Raw genomic sequence first — 15353 nt, forward strand, 5'->3', positions numbered from 1 at the left:
GCTGCACCCTACGCCTGGAATAAACTTCCTGAGCCCCTACGTCTTGCCCCATCCTTGGCCACCTTTAAATCTAGACTGAAAGCCCACCTCTTTAACATTGCTTTTGACTCGTAACCACTTGTAACCACTCGCCTCCACCTACCCTCCTCTCTTCCTTCCCGTTCACATTAATTGATTTGATTTGCTTACTTTATTTATTTTTTGTCTATTAGATTGTAAGCTCTTTGAGCAGGGACTGTCTTTCTTCTATGTTTGTGCAGCGCTGCGTATGCCTTGTAGCGCTATAGAAATGCTAAATAGTAGTAGTAGTAGTAGAAAGCTGCTACTAATCCCTGGGGCTGGCAGTAAGGAATCTTGTTACTATCTGGGATTCTGTCAGGTACTTGTCACCTGGATTGGCCACTGTTGGAAGCAGGATACTGGGCTAGATGGACCATCTGTCTGACCCAGTGTGGCTGTACTTATGTTTGAAGAAGAGAGAGAGAGACTCATAAAAATAGAGGTGGAATGAGTATATAGGGCTGCCCTAACTTTATCAGGGTATCTATCAGATTAGCAGTTGAATATCACCACTAACTGGACAGTGAAATCGGTCATGGTTGATTCTGGATATTCAGTAGCACCTACTATCCAGGTGTATTAAAAAAAATACACCGTCTGCCGTGGGCTCACATTGGGAGTAATTTTCTATAAACTGAATAAGAAATTATCCTACTTTTTCTTCAGAGTACAAAATATCCAGTGTTTCATAGGAGTATGATACTTAGCAGTCATCTATGCTTATAAAACTACATAAGAACATAACAGTAGCCATACTGGGTCAGACCAATGGTCCATCTAGCCCAGTATCCTGTTTTCCAAACAGTGGCCAAGCCAAGTCACAAGTACCTGGCAGAAACCCAAATCGTGGCAACACCCCATACTACAAATCCCAGGACAAGCAGTTGCTTCTCATGTCTGTCTCAATAGAAGACTATGGACTTTTCCTCCAGGAATTTGTCCAAACCTTTTTTAAACCCATATACACTAACCGCTATTACTACATCCTCCGACAAAGAGTTCCAAAGCTTAACTATTCATTGAGTGAAAAATATTTCCTCCTATTTGTTTTAAAAGTATTTCCTTGTAACTTCTTGAGTGTCCCCCAGTCTTTGTACTTTGGGAACGAGTATAAAGCGAATGCTACATACCTGTAGAAGGTATTCTCCGAGGACAGCAGGCTGATTGTTCTCACTGATGGGTGACGTCCACGGCAGCCCCTCCAATCGGAAACTTCACTAGCAAAGTCCTTTGCTAGCCCTCGCGCGCCCGCGCGCACCGCGCATGCGCGGCCGTCTTCCCGCCCGAAACCGGCTCGAGCCGGCCAGTCCAGTATGTAGCAAGACAATACACTTCAAGGGAAGACACAACTCCAAAGGGGAGGCGGGCGGGTTTGTGAGAACAATCAGCCTGCTGTCCTCGGAGAATACCTTCTACAGGTATGTAGCATTCGCTTTCTCCGAGGACAAGCAGGCTGCTTGTTCTCACTGATGGGGTATCCCTAGCCCCCAGGCTCACTCAAAACAACAACATTGGTCAATTGGGCCTCGCAACGGCGAGGACATAACTGAGATTGACCTAAAAAATTTACCAACTAACTGAGAGTGTAGCCTGGAACAGAACAAACAGGGCCCTCGGGGGGTGGAGTTGGATCCTAAAGCCCAAACAGGTTCTGAAGAACTGACTGCCCGAACCGACTGTCACGTCGGGTATCCTGCTGCAGGCAGTAATGAGATGTGAATGTGTGGACAGATGACCACGTCGCAGCTTTGCAAATTTCCTCCATGGTGGCTGACTTCAAGTGGGCTACCGACGCTGCCATGGCTCTAACATTATGAGCCGTGACATGACCCTCAAGAGCCAGCCCAGCCTGGGCGTAAGTGAAGGAAATGCAATCTGCTAGCCAATTGGATATGGTGCGTTTCCCTACAGCCACTCCCCTCTTGTTGGGATCAAAAGAAACAAACAATTGGGCGGACTGTCTGTGGGGCTGTGTCCGCTCCAGATAGAAGGCCAATGCTCTCTTGCAGTCCAATGTGTGCAGCTGACGTTCAGCAGGGCAGGAATGAGGACGGGGAAAGAATGTTGGCAAGACAATTGACTGGTTCAGATGGAACTCCGACACAACCTTTGGCAGAAACTTAGGGTGAGTGCGGAGGACTACTCTGTTGTGATGAAATTTGGTGTAAGGGGCCTGGGCTACCAGGGCCTGAAGCTCACTGACTCTACGAGCCGAGGTAACTGCCACCAAGAAAATGACCTTCCAGGTCAAGTACTTCGGATGGCAGGAATTCAGTGGCTCGAAAGGAGGTTTCATCAGCTGGGTGAGAACGACATTGAGATCCCATGACACTGTAGGAGGCTTGACAGGGGGCTTTGACAAAAGCAAACCTCTCATGAAGCGAACAACTAAAGGCTGTCCTGAGATCGGCTTACCTTCCACTTGGTAATGGTATGCACTGATTGCACTAAGGTGAACCCTTACGGAGTTGGTCTTCAGACCAGACTCAGACAAGTGGAGAAGGTATTCAAGCAGGGTCTGTGTAGGACAAGAGCGAGGATCTAGGGCCTTGCTGTCACACCAGACGGCAAACCTCCTCCAATGAAAGAAGTAACTTCTCTTAGTGGAGTCTTTCCTGGAAGCAAGCAAGATGCGGGAGACACCCTCTGGCAGACCCAAAGAGGCAAAGTCTACGCCCTCAACATCCAGGCCGTGAGAGCCAGGGACTGGAGGTTGGGATGCAGCAGAGCCCCTTCGTCCTGCGTGATGAGGGTCGGAAAACACTCCAATCTCCACGGTTCTTCGGAGGATAACTCCAGAAGAAGAGGGAACCAGATCTGACGCGGCCAAAAGGGAGCAATCAGAATCATGGTGCCTCGGTCTTGCTTGAGTTTCAACAAAGTCTTCCCCACCAGAGGAATGGGAGGATAAGCATACAGCAGACCTTCTCCCCAATCCAGGAGGAAGGCATCCGACGCCAGTCTGCCGTGGGCCTGAAGCCTGGAACAGAACTGAGGGACCTTGTGGTTCACCTGAGATGCGAAGAGATCCACCAGGGGGGTGCCCCACGCCTGGAAGATCTGTCGCACCACACGGGAATTGAGCGACCACTCGTGAGGTTGCATAATCCTGCTCAACCTGTCGGCCAGACTGTTGTTTACGCCTGCCAGATATGTGGCTTGGAGCACCCTGCCTTGACGGCGAGCCCAGAGCCACATGCTGACGGCTTCCTGACACAGGGGGCGAGATCCGGTGCCCCCCTGCTTGTTGACATAGTACATGGCAACCTGATTGTCTGTCTGAATTTGGATAATTTGGTGGGACAGCCGATCTCTGAAAGCCTTCAGAGCGTTCCAGATCGCTCGCAACTCCAGAAGATTGATCTGTAGATCGCTTTCTTGGAGGGACCACCTTCCTTGGGTGTGAAGCCCATCGACATGGGCTCCCCATCCCAGGAGAGACGCATCCGTGGTCAGCACTTTTTGAGGCTGAGGAATTTGGAAGGGACGTCCCAGAGTCAAATTGGAGCAAATCGTCCACCAATACAGGGATTCGAGAAAACTCGTGGACAGGTGGATCACGTCCTCTAGACCCCCGGCGGCCTGATACCACTGGGAGGCTAGGGTCCATTGAGCAGATCTCATGTGAAGGCGGGCCATGGGAGTCACATGAACTGTGGAAGCCATGTGGCCCAGCAATCTCAACATCTGCCGAGCTGTGATCTGCTGGGATGCTCGCACCCGCGAGACGAGGGACAACAAGTTGTTGGCCCTCGCCTCTGGGAGATAGGCGCGAGCCGTCCGAGAATCCAGCAGGGCTCCGATGAATTCGAGTTTCTGCACTGGGAGAAGATGGGACTTTGGGTAATTTATCACAAACCCCAGTAGCTCCAGGAGGCGAATAGTCATCTGCATGGACTGCAGGGCTCCTGCCTCGGATGTGTTCTTCACCAGCCAATCGTCGAGATATGGGAACACGTGCACCCCCAGCCTGCGAAGCGCCGCTGCTACCACAGCTAGGCACTTTGTGAACACCCTGGGCGCAGAGGCGAGCCCAAAGGGTAGCACACAGTACTGGAAGTGGCGTGCGCCCAGCTGAAATCGCAGATACTGTCTGTGAGCTGGCAGTATCGGGATGTGTGTGTAGGCATCCTTCAAGTCCAGAGAGCATAGCCAATCGTTTTGCTGAATCATGGGGAGAAGGGTGCCCAGGGAAAGCATCCTGAACTTTTCTTTTACGAGATATTTGTTCAGGGCCCTTAGGTCTAGGATGGGACGCATCCCCCCTGTTTTCTTTTCCACAAGGAAGTACCTGGAATAGAACCCCAGCCCTTCTTGCCCGGATGGCACGGGCTCGACCGCATTGGCGCTGAGAAGGGCGGAGAGTTCCTCTGCAAGTACCTGCTTGTGCTGGAAGCTGTAGGACTGAGCTCCCGGTGGACAATTTGGAGGTTGAGAGGCCAAATTGAGGGTGTATCCTTGCCGGACTATTTGGAGAACCCACTGATCGGAGGTTATAAGAGGCCACCTTTGGTGAAAAGCTTTCAACCTCCCTCCGACAGGCAGGTCGCCCGGCACTGACACTTGGATGTCGGCTATGCTCTGCTGGAGCCAGTCAAAAGCTCGCCCCTTGCTTTTGCTGGGGAGCCGCGGGGCCTTGCTGATTCGCACGCTGCTGACGAGAGCGAGCGCGCTGGGGCTTAGCCTGGGCCGCAGGCTGTCGGGAAGGAGGATTGTACCTACGCTTGCCAGAAGTATAGGGAACAGTCTTCCTTCCCCCGAAAAATCGTCTACCTGTAGAGGTAGAAGCTGAAGGCTGCCGGCGGGCGAACTTGTCGAATGCGGTGTCCCGCTGGTGGAGAGACTCTACCACCTGCTCGACCTTTTCGCCAAAAATGTTATCCGCACGGCAAGGCAAGTCCGTAATCCGCTGCTGGATTCTATTCTCCAGGTCGGCGGCACGCAGCCATGAGAGCCTGCGCATCACCACACCTTGAGCAGCGGCCCTGGACGCAACATCAAAAGTGTCATAAACTCCTCTGGCCAGGAATTTTCTGCACGCCTTCAGCTGCCTGACCACCTCCTGAAAAGGCTTGGCTTGCTCAGGGGGAAGAGCATCAACCAAGCCCGCCAACTGCCGCACATTATTCCGCATGTGTATGCTCGTGTAGAGCTGGTAAGACTGGATCTTGGACACGAGCATAGAGGAATGGTAGGCCTTCCTCCCAAAGGAGTCTAAGGTTCTAGCGTCCTTGCCCGGGGGCGCCGAAGCATGTTCCCTAGAACTCTTAGCCTTCTTTAGGGCCAAATCCACAACTCCAGAGTCATGAGGCAACTGAGTGCGCATCAGCTCTGGGTCCCCATGGATCCGGTACTGGGACTCAATCTTCTTGGGAATGTGGGGATTAGTTAATGGCTTGGTCCAGTTCGCAAGCAATGTCTTCTTCAGGACATGGTGCAAGGGAACAGTGGACGCTTCCTTAGGTGGAGAAGGATAGTCCAGGAGCTCAAACATTTCAGCCCTGGGCTCGTCCTCCACAACCACCGGGAAGGGGATGGCCGTAGACATCTCCCGGACAAAGGAGGCAAAAGACAGACTCTCGGGAGGAGAAAGCTGTCTCTCAGGAGAGGGAGTGGGATCAGACGGAAGACCCCCAGACTCCTCGTCAGAGAAATATCTGGGATCTTCCTCTTCCTCCCACGAGGCCTCACCCTCGGTGTCAGACACAAGTTCACGGACCTGTGTCTGCAACCTCGCCCTGCTCGACTCCGTGGAACCCCGTCCACGATGGGGGCGTCGAGAGGTAGACTCCCTCGCCCGCATCGGCGAAGCTCCCTCCGCCGACGTAGTCGGGGAGCCTTCCTGGGAGGTGGCCGCGGTCGGTACCGCACGCGGTACCGACGTCGGGGACCTCAACCTGGGCGATGGGCCAGCCGGCGCCACGCTCGACGGTACCGGTGGCGCAAGCACCGCCGGTACCGGAGGGGTAGGGCGCAACAGCTCTCCCAGAATCTCTGGGAGAACGGCCCGGAGGCTCTCGTTTAGAGCGGCTGCAGAGAAAGGCTGAGAGGTCGATGCAGGCGTCGACGTCAGTACCTGTTCCGGGCGTGGAGGCTGTTCCGGGCTGTCCAGAGCGGAGCGCATCGACACCTCCTGAACAGAGGGTGAGCGGTCCTCTCGGTGCCGATGCCTGCTGGGTGCCGAATCCCTCGGCGACCCAGAGCTCTCGGTGCCGACACGGGGAGGAGACCGGTGTCGATGCTTCTTCGATTTCTTCCGAAGCATGTCACCGGAGCTCCCCGGCACCGACGAGGACGTCGAATCCATCCGTCGCTTCCTCGGGGCCGAGACTGAAGAAGGTCGATCTCGGGGGGGCTGTACCGCAGGAGCCCTCAGGGTAGGCGGAGACCCACCCGAGGGCTCACCGCCACCAGCAGGGGAATGGACAGCCCTCACCTGCACTCCACCCGATGCACCACCGTCCGACGACATCAGCAGACGAGGTCCTGGTACCACCGACGTCGATGCAGCTATCCGATGTCTCGGCGCCGATGCAGAGGCCCGATGCCTCGATGCACTCGATGCAGGGGCGGCCGAGGAAGATGGTCTGGACGCTGACGACGTCGATGCACTCGAAGATCCCGGTGCCGATGCCGACGAAGAGCCCGAGAACAACACGTTCCACTGGGCTAGTCTCGCTACCTGAGTCCGCCTTTGAAGCAGGGAACACAGACTGCAGTTCTGAGGGCGGTGCTCGGCCCCCAGACACTGAAGACACGAAGAGTGTCGATCAGTGAGCGAGATAACCCGGGCGCACTGGGTGCACTTCTTGAAGCCGCTGGAAGGCTTCGATGTCATGGGCGGAAAAATCACGCCGGCGAAATCAAAAGCCGAAATGGCGAAATTTGAAGCACCAAATTTAGAGGGAGAAAAAATCTCGACCGAGGCCGAAAAGAGGCCTACCCCGACGACGAAAGAAAACTTACCGGGGCAAAAAAGCTGGAAGTACGGGGAGGATTTACACGAAACCCGGCGGGGGGTTTCCGGAGCACTTCCCGACTAGGACAAAGCTTTCCCGAAGGAAAAAAACACGTTCAAAACAAATTGGACGCGCGAGGTCGACTTTCCGGGGCTCGACACGGCGAAAACACGACCGTACCGAGTGCGGACAAAAGAAGACTGGCCGGCTCGAGCCGGTTTCGGGCGGGAAGACGGCCGCGCATGCGCGGTGCGCGCAGGCGCGCGAGGGCTAGCAAAGGACTTTGCTAGTGAAGTTTCCGATTGGAGGGGCTGCCGTGGACGTCACCCATCAGTGAGAACAAGCAGCCTGCTTGTCCTCGGAGAAAATCAATTTACTTACTTGTTCTACACCACTCAGGATTTTGTAGACCTCAATCAAATCTCCCCTCATCCATCAATTTTCCAAGCTGAAGAGCCCTAACCTCTTTAGCCTTTCCTCATACAAGAAGGGTTCCATCCTCTTTATTATTTTGGTCACTCTTCTTTGAACCTTTTTTAATTCCAGATACAGTGACCAGAACTAAATGCAATACTCAAGGTGAGGTCATACCATGGAGTGATACAAAGGCATTATAGTATTTTTGGTCTTATTCACCATCCCTTTCCTAATACTTTTTAGCATCCTGTTTGCTTTTTTGGCTGCCACCGCCACACACTAAGCAGAAGATTTTTGTTTTTTTTGTACCCTGCACTTACATATTGTATGCAGGGCAATGGAGGGTTAAGCGACTTGCCCAGAGTCACAAGGAGCTGCCTGTGCCTGAAGTGGGAATCGAACTCAGTTCCTCAGGACCAAAGTCCACCACCCTAACCACTAGGCCACTCCTCCACTCCAGTGTATTATCTACAATGACACCCAGATCTTTTTCTTGTGCGCTGACCCCCAAGGTGGATCTTAGCACCAGGTAACTATGATTCGGATTATTCTTTCCAATATGCATCACCTTGCACTTGTCCACATTACATTTTATCTGCCATTTGCATGCCCAGTCTTCCAATTTCCTAAGGTCTACCTGCAATATTTCATAGTAACATAGTAGATGACGGCAGAAAAAGACCTGCATGGTCCATCCAGTCTGCCCAACAAGATAAACTCATATGTGTATACCTTACCTTGATTTGTACCTGCCTTTTTCAGGGCACAGACCGTACAAGTCTGCCCAGCAGTATTTCCCGCCTCCCAACCACCAGTCCCGCCTCCCATGACCGGCTCTGGCACAGACCGTATAAGTCTGCCCTCCACTATCCTCGCCTCCCAACCACCAACCTCTCTTCCCCCACCTGCTCCGCCACCCAATTTTGGCTAAGCTTCTGAGGATCCATTCCTACTGCACAGGATTTCTTTATGCATATCCCACGCATGTTTGAATTCCGTTACCGTTTTCACAGTTCACACGTTTTAACAACCTTGAATAGTTTTGCAAATTTCACAGTTCACACATGTTTTAACAACCTTGAATAGTTTTGCAAATGTAATCACCTCACTCATTGTTCCAATTTCCATATCATTTATAAATATGTTTCATAGTACCGGTTCCAATACAGATCCCTGCGGCACTCCACTGTTCATCCTCCTCCATTGAGAGAAATGACCATTTAACTCTACTCTCTGTTTTCTGTCTAATAACCAATTCCAAATCCACACCAGAACCTTGCCTCCTATCCCATGACTCTTTAATTTTCTCAGGAGTCTCTCATGAGGAGCTTTATCAAAAGCTTTCTGAAAATCTAGATACACTACATCAACCAGCTCACCTTTATTCACATGTTTATTCACACATTCAAAGAAATGAAGCAAATTGGTGAGGCAATACTTCCCTCGGCTGAACCCATGCTGACTCTGTCCCATTAAATCATGTTTGTCTAATTGTTCTGTAATTTTATTCTTTATAATAGTTTCCACTATTTTGAACAGCACCGACGTCAGGTTTACCGGTCTGTAATTTCCCGGATCACCCCTAGAACCCTTTTTAAAAATCGGCGTCACATTGGCCACCCTCCAATCTTCACGTACTATGGATGATTTTAATGGCAGGTTACATATTACAAACAGCAGATCAGCAAGTTCATGCTTGAGTTTTGTTTTTTTTTTGTTACATTTGTACCCCACACTTTCCCACTCATGGCAGGCTCAATGTGGCTTACATGGGGCAATGGAGGGTTAAGTGACTTGCCCAGAGTCACAAGGAGCTGCCTGTGCCTGAAGTGGGAATTGAACTCAGTTCCTCAGGACCAAAGTCCACCACCGGCCCTTGCAGATCACCAATGTGGCCGCACAGGCTTCTGTTTCTGTGAGTCTGACGTCCTGCACGGACGTGCAGGACGTCAGACTCACAGAAACAGAAGCCTGCGCAGCCTTCTACATGGAATGTTGCTAGTGGAATATCTATTTTATTTTTGTTACATTTGTACCTTGCGCTTTCCCACTCATGGCAGGCTCAATGCGGCTTACATGGGGCAATGGAGGGTTAAGTGACTTGCCCAGAGTCACAAGGAGCTGCCTGTGCCTGCAGTGGGAATCGAACCCAGTTCCTCAGGACCAAAGTCCACCACCCTAACCACTAGGCCATGGATATTAGGTAAATAAAGTTATGGTACTGTATATTGTAATACAGAATTGTCAGACCTACAACAAAGAAGGCCATGCTGTGAGAAATCAGTTTCCAAGAAAAGAGCAAGAGCAGACTAACAGCTGGTTATGTCTCTAAGATAACATGATAAACCCAAGAATGTTCTGTTCTCCTGATGAAATTATTTGGAGGAGTATGACTTTAGATGTATCATCTATAGACACAACTTTTTTCTAAATGTGTACAGATAATCATAATCTGTTTTTTTTTTTTTATTCATGTGCTCACATTTATTCCAAGCAGTGCAGTCCTGGACAAGTCTTAACTTGGTAACATAGTAACATAGTAGATGACGGCAGAAAAAGACCTGCACGGTCCATCTAGTCTGCCCAAGATAAACTCATATGTGTATTCCTTACCTTGATTTGTACCTGTCTTTTTCAGGGCACAAACCGTATAGGTCTGTCCAGCAGTATTTCCCGCCTCCCAACCACCAGTCCCGCCTCCCATGACCGGCTCTGGCACAGAACCCGTATAAGTCTGCCCTCCCCTATCCTAGCCTCTCAACCACCAACTCCTCTTCCCCCCGCCACCCAATTTCAGCTAAGCTTCTGTGGATCCATTCCTTCTGCACAGGATTCCTTTATGCCTATCCCACGCATGTTTGAATTCCGTTACCGTTTTCATGTCCACCACCTCCCGCGGGAGGGCATTCCAAGCGTTCACCACCCTCTCTGTGAAAAAATACTTCCTGACATCTTTCCTGAGTCTGCCCCTCTTCAGGAAAGACGTCAGGAAGTATTTCTTCACAGAGAGGGTGGTGAATGCTTGGAATGCCCTCCCGCGGGAGGTGGTGGACATGAAAACGGTAGATTTCAGGAGTTCAGTCTTGGCTGACACCTGAGTGGGAATCCACTAGAAAGGAATAGATGCTGTTGGCTACAGAAAACAGAAGCAAATTAGTATAGTATTTCAAGAATATCATTGTCCTTGTGGTAGGACAGTGATCCCTTAACCTCTAAGGGGTAGGGGTAAAGATAATGGGATTTGATATATTTGTCTTATTTTCTATCCCTTTCCTAGTGGCAATTAAAATTCAATACAAAGTGCAGAGTGATGCACTTATAGGCAGATGATCTAAAGCCCCGCGCTGTTCCAAACAGCGCTGGAACAGCTCTATTTTAAACTCCAGGCTTCGCTCCTTTTCTCTCGCGGCACCTTATGCCTGGAATAGACTTCCTGGACCTATATGTCTAGCTCCATCTCTAGCTATTTTCAAATCTATGCTGAAAACCCACCTCTTCAGTGCTGCTTTTTAGCTCCTAGCCACTACTCGATTGCCCTCCCCTTGTCCCTTCCTTCCTTCTCACCCATTACTGCCCTCACCCTTAACTGTCTTGTCTGTCTGTATTGTTTAGATTGTAAGCTCTTTTGAGCAAGGAATGTCTCTTTGTATCAGGTGTTCAGCGCTGCGTGCGTCTGGTAGCGCTATACAAAGGCTAGTAATAATAATATTAGACCTATGATCAGAGATAATGCATGCAAATTTAAGCAGCGCAATTATCTCTGATCATGAGGTAGAAGTTCGGGTGAATTGTGCCGAGCATGCGCTCAGCATAATCCTCCCGCACTTGTTTGACAGGTCTGGGCTGTCAAAAGCCCAAACCTGTCAAACACAGGGGCTGGAGGTCCATGGGACCACCAGGCCCTGACTACCCCTGTCCCGAGTAACGGGGGCTGGAGGTCCGGCGGACCTCCGGTCCCCCTGATGACCCCCCCCCCCCCAGGTTCAGGGAGGGCTGGAGATCCGGTGGGTCTCCAGCCCCCCAAAACCCCCAGAAAATGGTCCCTGGTGGTCTAGTGGCCACCAGCCAAACCCCCTCCCACCCTCCCCCCCCAGCATTGTCTGACAATCCCTGGTGGTCCAGCGTAAAAGACAACCCCCTCCCGGCCCCCCTACCTTAGTTGGAGGAGGGAGGTAGCCTGCCTCCCTCCTCTTACTTGGGTTGACGCCGCCACAAAATGGTGGCGCCCAGCACCACCCAGTGCATCCTGGGATGCGCTAGGTGGGGCTACAGACCATATAAGGGAATCACTTCCTTATATGGTTTGTAGCCCTGCCCAGCGCATCCCAGGATGCACTGGGAGGGGCTGGGTGCCGCCATTTTGCGGCAGCATCAACCCAAGGGAGAGGAGGGAGGCAGGCTACCTCCCTCCTCCAACTAATGTAGGGGGGCCGGGAGGGGGTTCTTTTTAACGGACACTGTTTAAGAAGCCACTGGACCACCAGGGACCATTTTCTGGGGGTTTGGGGGGGCTGGAGACCCACCGGATCTCCAGCCCTCCCTGAACCTGGGGGGATGGGATCGTTGGGGGGACCAGAGGTCCGCCGGACCTTCAGCCCCCCCTGCCCATCGCTCGCTGGGAGGGGGTTTAGCCGGCGACCACTGGACCACCAGGGACCATTTTCTGGGGGTCTGGGGGGGGTGGAGACCCACCGGATTTCCAGCCCTTCCTGAACCTGGGGGGCGGTTGTTGGGGGGACCGGAGGTCCGCCGGACCTCCAATCCCCTATTGGCAGGTTTGCTTTGGGGGGGAACGGGGGCCTGCCAGCATGCAACTGCATGCTCGACAGGGTTCACCATTCCTCCCCAATGATCTGCAAACCCTAACGCCAGCTCAGAGCTGGCGTAGGGTTTGCCGTGGCCAACGATCCAAATTTTGGTGCACTGACTGCTGATCATTGGCGATGAATGCGCTAAGCCCTGTTTAGCATGCATTAATATGCTACTTGCACAAAGAGCCCTCGAGCGCGTTGTTTCATGCGCTCGAGGGCTCTCATCATGGGGCGGTAGCAAACGCCGGCGCTAGTAGCCTCTAGCGCCGGCGTTTGCTTTTGATCATCTGCCTATTAGGAAGTAGAAATCCAAGGGAGACAGTATGGCGCTATTAGTCTCTAACGCCATTGTTTGCTTCCAATCATGTGCCCATAAGGGCGTGATAGAGAGAGTAGGTGGCATGGATGGGCAGACTGGATAGGCCATATGGTCTTTATCTGCCTACATTTTTTCTCTGTTTCTCATCAAGCAGCAAAATGTTGGAATATACTTTGAGTTTAATTATTTGTTTTTTTTCGAAATTGGTTAAGAACGTGGCTATTTCATAAGTTTGCATTATGCTGAACTGTGATAACTGTATGGCTTCAATTATGTAAGTTTTAGGGTTTGTTATATTCTTTGTAAACTGCAGAACATATGTTATGAGTTTAATTGTTTGATCTTTTATTTTTAAAAGTTGTTAATAGCTTGGGTTATTTCAGAAGTTTGTATCATATATTATGTATGTTCTAGGGTTTGCCCTACTCTTTACTTATAACTACATTTTGGGTATGTGAGGCCTGTAAGTGCTAATTGTAATGTAATGTATTTGGTAACAATGCGAATAAATTCTGGGAACACCCCACAAAATGCCCCTGTCCACGCCCCCTTGAAATTACATGCTATAGGAATTCTGCGCATAGCATTATAGAACACGATTTATTTATTATTTGTTACATTTGTATCCCACATTTTCCCACCTATTTGCAGGCTCAATGTGGCTTACATAGTACCGTAGAGGCATTTGCCAGTCCAGTAAAGAAACAAATACAGGTGGTATTATGGTTGAGTAAGGAACATAGGTTTCAGATACAATGGGAATCAAGGAGAGGAAAGATTATTTAGTGTCCAGTACAAGCTTTGGCTATGTTGTGTTGCAGAGTGCAGGCATTTATGTTGGGTCGGCGGGGTATGCCTTTTTGAACAGGTAGGTCTTTAATGATTTCCTGAAGTTTAGGTGGTTGTAGGTTGTCTTCACAGCTTTTGATGTGTGCATAACGCCCAATTAATGTCAAAAATTGGTTAGCAGCCAATTATTGGGCAGATCGGTTATATGTGCTGATTTGCAATCGCAACTTGTCGCCATATATAGAATCCAGGGGTCAGTGGTCCTGCGTTAACTGTGCACTGATTAGCATGCAATATTTGCAATATGCTAACGAAAAAATACCTTCCACACCCATTCTCTACCCATGACATGCCCCCTCACACAAAATGCAAGTAACACACAATTTACTGCATGCTAACTGCAAAAATGCACAAAGCCCTTTAATGTAGTTCTGTGCTAGCAATTAGTAAACTACAATGATCGATGGATCATTGGTCTGACCCAGTACTGCTATTTTTATGTTCATATGTTTGCCTTCTGTCCCCATCGCTTTGAAACATAGAAACATGATGGCAGATAAAGGTCATATGACCCATCCAGTCTGCCCATCCGCTGTAACTACTACTACTATTTGACATTTCTAGAGCGCTACTAGGGTTACGCAGCGCTGTACAATATAACATAGGACAGTCCCTGCTCAAAGAGCTTACAATCTAATGGACAAATGTACAGACAATCAAGTAGTAGCAGTCAAATTGGGGCAGTCTAAGGTTAGGTGCCGGTAACCCCTAATTCTTCCTGTTCCTAAGCGATCCCACATGCTTATCCCATGCCTTTTAAAATTCTGGAACAGTCCTTGACTCCACCGCCTCCACCACCCTTTCTGTGAAATAATACTTCCTTAGGTTACTCCTAAGCCTATTCCCTCTTAACTTTGTTATATGCCCCCTCATTCTAGAGCTCTCTTTCATTTGGAAAAGGCTCTCTTCCTGTACATAAATGCCCTTGAGATATTTAAACGTTTCTATCATGTCTCCTCTCTCCCTCCTTTGTCCACCTTTAGTTTATTTAGTCAGCTCCTTATGAACACAGTCCTCTGAAAATTGTTCAGGGGCTACCACCCCTCCACTCCTATTTGTGCTTATCTTCTGTGGTCCTGCTCCCAGCCCTTCAGCTGTGAACTGTTTGGTACTGCAGCATTAAATAATTTCTAGAGTTGCTGACATAATTCTCATTAAGTATAAAAATTAAATTTACCATATTTATTTATTACATTTGTATCCCACATTTTCCCGCATAGCAGTAGGCTCAATGTGGCTTACAGGTTCCGTACAGGAGAGCACCAACTCTGGGAATATATACAGAGTGGAAAATAGAGTGACAGTAGGTGCAAGGAAGCTGATAGGGTTCCGGAAAAGAGAATACAACTCTGTGGTGCTTAGCCATGTAAGATTAAAAAGACCAAACGTAACTTAAAAATTGAGCATGGCTCCATTGGAAACCAGTAGTGTTTGCAAAGCAATGGCCTGGCACTTTTAAATGTAGTATTTTTACATATCAGTCAGGCGGCTTTGTCCTGCAATGTCTGTAATTGTATAATGTTGCAATAGCCCGGATGTGCCATTAATGTCTGAACTTCAAGTTTTTGTTTTTTTGCTGCTGCTTTATTGATTTAAACCACAGTTCTGTGGTTTGGGGGTTTTGCTGCTAAAACGAAGCATTCACTTTGCACATTAGCTGTGTTACTTTCAGCAGCTGGTATCATTTTGTCACCAGAGCCCATATTGTTTTTTTTTAATTCTTTATTTATAGATTTCAAAACATTCATATAAAATAAATGCAGGAAAATCAGGAAATAACACAAAAGAAGACAGTTATGGAAATTACATCGTTACTTAGTCCACATATTTTGTGATCAAGGTGCAAAGTAATTTCTTGAGGAAAATAAGAGAAAAACTCTAATAATAAAATACAATGAGAGGGTTTAGTACAGAGCTCTACCAGCGGTTTCAGCTCCC

The sequence above is a fragment of the Microcaecilia unicolor genome, chromosome 2 (genome assembly GCF_901765095.1).
Source record: "Microcaecilia unicolor chromosome 2, aMicUni1.1, whole genome shotgun sequence".
Taxonomy (NCBI): domain Eukaryota; kingdom Metazoa; phylum Chordata; class Amphibia; order Gymnophiona; family Siphonopidae; genus Microcaecilia; species Microcaecilia unicolor.